At 33.5% G+C, this 6,843-nt stretch overlaps 1 long non-coding RNA gene across 1 annotated transcript; it reads right to left on the bottom strand.

The window, feature by feature from the left end:
• Window positions 1–274: 274 nt before the first annotated feature.
• LOC123527862 (uncharacterized) lies at window positions 275–3,007 on the bottom strand. The gene is made up of 3 exons (XR_006681825.2): window positions 2,850–3,007; window positions 2,011–2,141; window positions 275–1,192 (listed from the first exon to the last, which is right to left on the bottom strand). It is a non-coding gene; the product is annotated as an uncharacterized LOC123527862 (long non-coding RNA).
• Window positions 3,008–6,843: the final 3,836 nt, after the last annotated feature.

The raw sequence follows: 6,843 nt of genomic DNA, 5'->3' as shown, positions 1-6,843 counted from the left end.
ATAAATGACGTTTCGCCATTTCTTCCGGTCCATCAAACGGTGCAGAACTCTTAAAGTGTCTGTCTTTGGAAGCTGATATTCTGACAACTGACAGTGCTAGACAGACACTACCTCAAAAATGATTTCTATTCAACTTTTTATTCGTAAACAGATATTAAATTAACATTAGTGGAAAATGCTATCAGTACAGTATATAGTAACTTGTTCCAGAACCTGTAGGGAATGTTGCTAGTATGAATAATAACCTGGTGTAGTTGACAACACAACGATGATCTGAATTCTATAAATTTATTATTTGATGAATTGACACATGAAATGTATTTTTCAAACAACATTTAAACAAAATAACAAAATATCCTAAATGTTTACTTCCGTTGAAAATATATATTATCAGGGCAGACTAACAAAGTAAAATTGTTTATTTGTTTATCTAAGGAATATATCAATTATTTATGGCTATATTCGCATCCCCATCTTTGAACGTAAAATATACGAGAACCGCAACTCATGCCGGTATTGATTATACGCCTTGTATGCCGCTGTAGTTGTTTCCCTTTACACTAAAATATCGAAAAGCCTTTTTACGCTAGGTAAACTATTGGTATTTTAATAAGACTGAATTATTCAATATAAATATTGCGACATTTTAAAAGATCTATAACTTTTGCCATACTTGGATGTGTGCAATAAGGAATATTCTGCACTCTTAATAGTTGACAAATCATGATCAAATTGTATTCATCTTCACTTGTTTCACATAATTCACTTTTCCTTTCATTTCTTGTCGTGCTGTGATGTGATGATAAAAGTAACTTTGCAACACTATTTCCCATGTTTAAATAAATAAGAAATGTTTTATTTATGACCATTCTTTGAAAGCGTACCCATAAGTCAGGGTTATCATTTACAGGTATTGAAATAGTTATTGTGTGTTTGTGTAATGCACTTTTAGACCGTAAATGAGTAAAATGATCCCAAAGGAATGCCTTTACATTTCATTTTTGGTGAAGCAAGATTATTGCCCCACGTCAACCCGGTGGTACTCCAACTCCCGTGACCACATCCGATATCGTACAGTCTGCAATTACTACCTTTACAGTGGAATGCCGTGCAACATATTAGTGTACTCCCGCTTACACTGATTGAATACCGAACTTTGAAGCCGGGACGGCCCCATATAGATGTGTCAGAACTGAAAAATATCACCAGATTATGGGCAGGTTATTTCGTATCTTCTTAAGGCTGTAGTGAAACTTTTTTTTCATTGTATTCTCAATAGTGGTAGCTGAAGTTATTTATAGATTGCTTTGAAATCTACACCTTGTGAACTAGATATATCAATATATTTAGAATATCTCAATCTTTATTTATTAAATTACATATGATATAGATATAGAATAAGACAAGTATTTCATGAAAACGTAAAACATACAGCTTTAGATGGATTAGAATTTTTCAAAACTCCTAGTAGCCAATAGTTTTTTCTTAAAAGAATGAAGTTTTTGTTATTGATACGCCTTTGAGAATTACTAAATATATGTAACACACTAAATGAATTTCTGTCAATAAGTACATTGTATATTGCTTTCTAATACGTTAGGATGCAAATAAATTTACAATACAAACGGGTATTACAATTTTTTGATCATGTGTTAGACAGTTTCAAAATATTTTGTCACAAAGCTGTTAACGAGCTTAGGGTCATACAGTTTTAATTAATTCAAGAAATTTGATTGGTTTAAATTAGACGTTATGCATTGATTGCCCCAATATAACATTTTTATATTCATACGCATATTTCAGGCTCACGTCAATGCTGATACCTATAGCAGAAATATTCGTAAAAATGAGATAACATTTTTATCTCTGAATGGATCACTCATTTTGTTAATTTTATAATTTCTGTCCAATGATTATAGATTCGATTCAAATTTTGAAATAAAGTTATTCTTGAATTTTCTAAGAAACTGGAAATTTTTGCACGTAAGAGGAATCATTAAATATTTATACATGCATGTTGGCCCAGGAATGGCTGGTGGCGCCCAGCAATTTGACGCACCGGCGGCAAGTGCTAGAGGAAGTCCACAGACTGACAGGAGAACAATTAACAAAATGCACGCTTTAAACACCATGTTTGCCGACTGAAATAAGAAGAAATGCCTTAAATATTATCAGTTCCCAAATGCAATACAAAATGTCGAAAACAACAGAACATATGTTATGTTCGAAGCAAATATAACGTTATGATTCAAATTTAGCTCTACACAGGTTGTGAGTTTTTCTATGATAAATTGTGACTTCATCCTGTTTGTGAATTTTAATATTAAGTCTAATTAAATTGACCGCTTGTTCATATTACCTGTAAATAAATCAAAAGAGTGACGGAAATCGAGGTTTCTCACTAACGCTTGGCTTTAGACAAATTTAGATATAAAGTAACGACAGACGTATGATGAAATATTATTTGCTAAAATCCTCACAGGTTTGCATCTTTTTTATTAATTTACATTAAGTTTGTCTATGTGTTTTTGTAGTCTTAAGCCTCTTGATGAGTTTTGTTTTAACTTTTTAGAGATTTACAGATAAAAATACCTTCCGAGAGATGTATACATTTCTACAATCGATATAAAGTATTCAAAACTTTGATGACTGTAGTAAATAAGATTTCATCAACTGTTTGTTTTTACCTGAATTATCATTATTCAATACACTATAAAAATGACACATACTCAGACTACCGATGCGTCATAACTATAGCCTGAATGGTATGTGAAAATAAAACAATAACAAAATCTTTACGAAATACCATAAACTTTAAAACATCAAAGTACTAAGTTTACAATACATACCTTATCTAAACACAAAGAAACTTTATTTTAGTAATTTTGCATCTGCCAAGTTTGCTGTCTTACTGTTGAACAATACGTTGTTCAATAAGCCTTATATACACTTGTTAACTGTTTACTTTATTTTTCTAGGACACATGCGGTTTACCGCATTGTATGGTACAACCATTCACAACAGTTTTACATATCCGTCTATTTCACAACGTTAACAAAACACTATTTTTTTATAAGTTTCATATAATTTGATAAACTATGGTAGCTCGTTTTTGCAATGTTGTTCTGATAAATCATTATGTATTGTTGTTGCCCCAGCCAGCACGAGGACACGACAACAAGATTAATCATCTATGCCTTGTTGACCAGTGCCCCCCCCCCACCCCAGCCCCATCCCCGCCAGCACGAGAAAACGGCAGCACGATACATAATCTAAGTCTTACTGGCGTTCCCATCATGACGAGGACAAAATAAAAGTAGGACGTCAACATGAAAACTTTTTTTCCGTGTTGTTGGCGCCCTATTTTGCCATGCCCTCGTGCTTGCAATGTGATTCTGTCGTACACAAGAGCACAATACAGATTATTTTCTTTCTGTTTTGCCATTCAGCTGACATGCGTTTATGTGTTACCCTGATATTCATAGAAATTAACTTTGTTCGTTCACCACATTAAATGAAATAAAAAGCATACTTAATTCAGTCACTTTGATTAACCTTCATTACAGGAAACTACATATGTGTAATTGATTGGCGTAAGTCACCCGGAAGGCAAAGCAACGACAAAATAATTTGTTATGTCCTCGTGTTTTTTCTTGCCCACTCCCCAACCCCCAAACCCGAGCTGGACAGAACGACAACACGACAGAATGCTTATTTGTCGTGCCTACGGGTTGTCCGTGGCGCCACGCCTAACGACAAAACAACCTTACAAAGTATCGAGTACATGTATTTCCCTACTTCTGTCAAGCCCCTGGGTTGTCTTATTCTCGTGCTTTTGTGCTGCCGACACGTCCACCCGCCGACCCGCCATATATTCGACGATCTTCAAACAGGATGCACGTTAACGACAGACCAATACATTTAACTTCTTTGTATTAGAAAGTTAGATAAACAAAACCAATCAAAAAAAAGTTGCAAAAGTGGTAACAAATGTTTTTATTGTTAAAGATCATATATTTCATTCATGCATAGTGCCGACGCTCACTTTGATGTGTGAATAGTGTCTATGTGTTATGATGAATATTGCAACATCAAAAACGTTTCTCCTTACCTTTTGTATACTCCTATTTGTACTGTACTTGTTCCACACAGTCTTGTTAAAGATAGATCAATGTAATAACATCTTATTGACGCACATAATCTAAAGTGTCTAATTATATTTAAATAATTATACAGTATATCGGATATATGCTGAATTTAAAGCAGGTGTGTGAACTGTTACAATTATAAATGATTTCAGCCATTTTTTTTTCAATTTTGTGTGATTGCTACTGCTTAGAAATACATTCACATAAAAGTACATTAGATATGCTTAGAAGTAAATATGAAAAAAGGTTAACTTCTCTATAAATCAAAATACATTTTCAAAAATAACTTGGCGTGTACTGCGGTCTAACATCATAGTTTTTACATCGAATGTTGATAATCAATGTAATAACGACTTGACCCACATGGATCCTATGTCATATAATACATAATATATACAACGATATATGTGAATTTAAAAGGGGTGTACTTAAATGACTTCAGCTTATTTTGTGATTCTAAATTTAAAATTGACGCTACACTAAGTACATATTTAAGTAAATGAAAATTAAATCTATAATCAAATACATTTTCTAAGTCAACTCTGTCGCGGTACACAGTTTGTACTGAATTAATATAATTTAATACTAAATAAGATCATTGTTGACAAAATAAGAATGATTTATGTTTTTAAAAATGTGCTTATATTTCCTAGAAGCAAAACTAAATGTAGTATTCATATTTGGTCAAAATTAATACAAATGTTTTTTCTTCAAAGTTATGTTAAAACACAATGACTATGTCTAAGGTGGCATAGATGGGACATAGAAAATATTTTTATCACGTGCGCACGTTATCCCCTCTATGCCACCGTACTATGCCAGCAGCTGTTCTTGTTTGTTTTACCATGTTGTCAAAATATGACGACGACCCGTTTTATTGCATGTTTTCACTGTATTTCTGAATGGAACTTTGTACTAGAACATCCTACAGAAAAATAAGTCTATACACAGATCTCTATAAAACATCAGATTTAAAATAAAACGAATGTTTGGATTTCTTGTATTTACGTTCATGCCAAATTTATTAATTGCCAAATTGTAGGCAGTTGAACGAAAAAATCTTCATGTGGACACTATCTATTTAACACGTATATGTAGTCAAAGTACTCAGTAAAACTATAATTTTCTGAGAATTATTTATTTCAGCTTAATTGAATTACCCTCAGATGAGTAAAAATATTTAGAAAAAAATGGGACACATCTCTGCAAAAACTTCACTGTAGGCTTAGGCGACTATGTTTTATCTCCAGCAAATCATGTACTTTTACCTCCTGGCTTGAAAAAATATGTTTACTTAATTACTACTGTGTGTGTAACAGTAAATTATTGACTTGACATGAAAGTACATGATTTGTTTCTAGTTAAAACCCGCTGGTGTTCACATAGTAAAAACTATTGAGAGAACAATTTTTGAAAAGGAACAGTCTTTGCTACCTATATGTTAAATATGCTAGTAAGGGCTAATACCTAGAAATATGATTAATTCAAAATAAAAATAGGACTTTTGGACGAATGTATAAATTTATCTTTTTATAGCAGGAAATATCGATGTATTTATTTTTATTTCGTGTGTTTGGGTGCTGAGATCTACACCGAATGCTTATTCTTCATTCTGTTTGTAAGGTCAATATTATGACATTTACAGCAGGCGCTTTTTTGCATATTTGGTATGTTATGTTCATCAGAGCTGAAAATTCGCCATACGATCTATAACATAATGTAAATGCGCTACGTCAATGCAGGTGCATTCCCCGAGAGTTGACATCCTCCAAGTTACAAAAGGGATATATTTAAATTCTAAAAGATATTTAAGGAACAACAGAATTTGAGGGTAATATCTACACTTCAGTCATGTTGTACATAGTTTTGCTGAATTGTCGGGAAAACAAGAAAGCAATTTAATACTATCTATTATTACCTGTCAGTAGCTGTAAAATACATCTTTATATCAGATGCAAATATATTTTCTTGCATAAAAGCTACTTTTTTCAGTGGATCCGTCCATTTATTAACGGAGGAATATCGTATGCAAACAAGACAATTAGGCAATTCACGTGCTGTTAATACCTGATTTTTATTTTTGAAATGCTTTCCCAGGGACGTATATGTATTTCTGCGCAGATTGACATCTGGTATCTACGTCTTGTTTTTTCTTCCATAAAAACCTCTTCTTGAAGCATAAAAGATGCAATCGAAGCCATAGAATGTTTTGCTGTATCAGTAACTAACGCTAAATGCGCTGCCCCAACAATGTTCGTACTCGTTTCTTCTCTTGTTTACTCACCTTCTAGAACTCGTCGTCTATTCAGATTTTGTTTTGTTTGTTTGTTTGTTTTGGGTTTAACGCCGTTTTTCAACAGTATTTCAGTCATGTAACGGCGGGCAGTTAACCTAACTAGTGTTCCTGAATTCTGTACCAGTACAAACCTGTTCTCCGCAAGTAATTGCCAACTTCCCCACATGAATTATCAGAGGTGGAAGACTTATGATTTCGGACACAATGTCGTTTATCAAATAGTCACGGAGAACATACGCCCCGCCCGAGGATCGAAGTCGCGACCCAGCGGTCCGTAGACCAAAGCTCTTACCTACTGAGCTAAGCGGGCGGGCTTCAGATTTTGTAGACAACCGTGAATATTAAAGAATCACGTGTAACCTGTGTGATTCTTTGTTTTAGGAATCATATTTATGACTT

This window comes from Mercenaria mercenaria, chromosome 14, assembly GCF_021730395.1.
Source record: "Mercenaria mercenaria strain notata chromosome 14, MADL_Memer_1, whole genome shotgun sequence".
In the NCBI taxonomy this organism is placed as follows: domain Eukaryota; kingdom Metazoa; phylum Mollusca; class Bivalvia; order Venerida; family Veneridae; genus Mercenaria; species Mercenaria mercenaria.
This window is presented reverse-complemented; position numbering and strand designations above follow the sequence as displayed.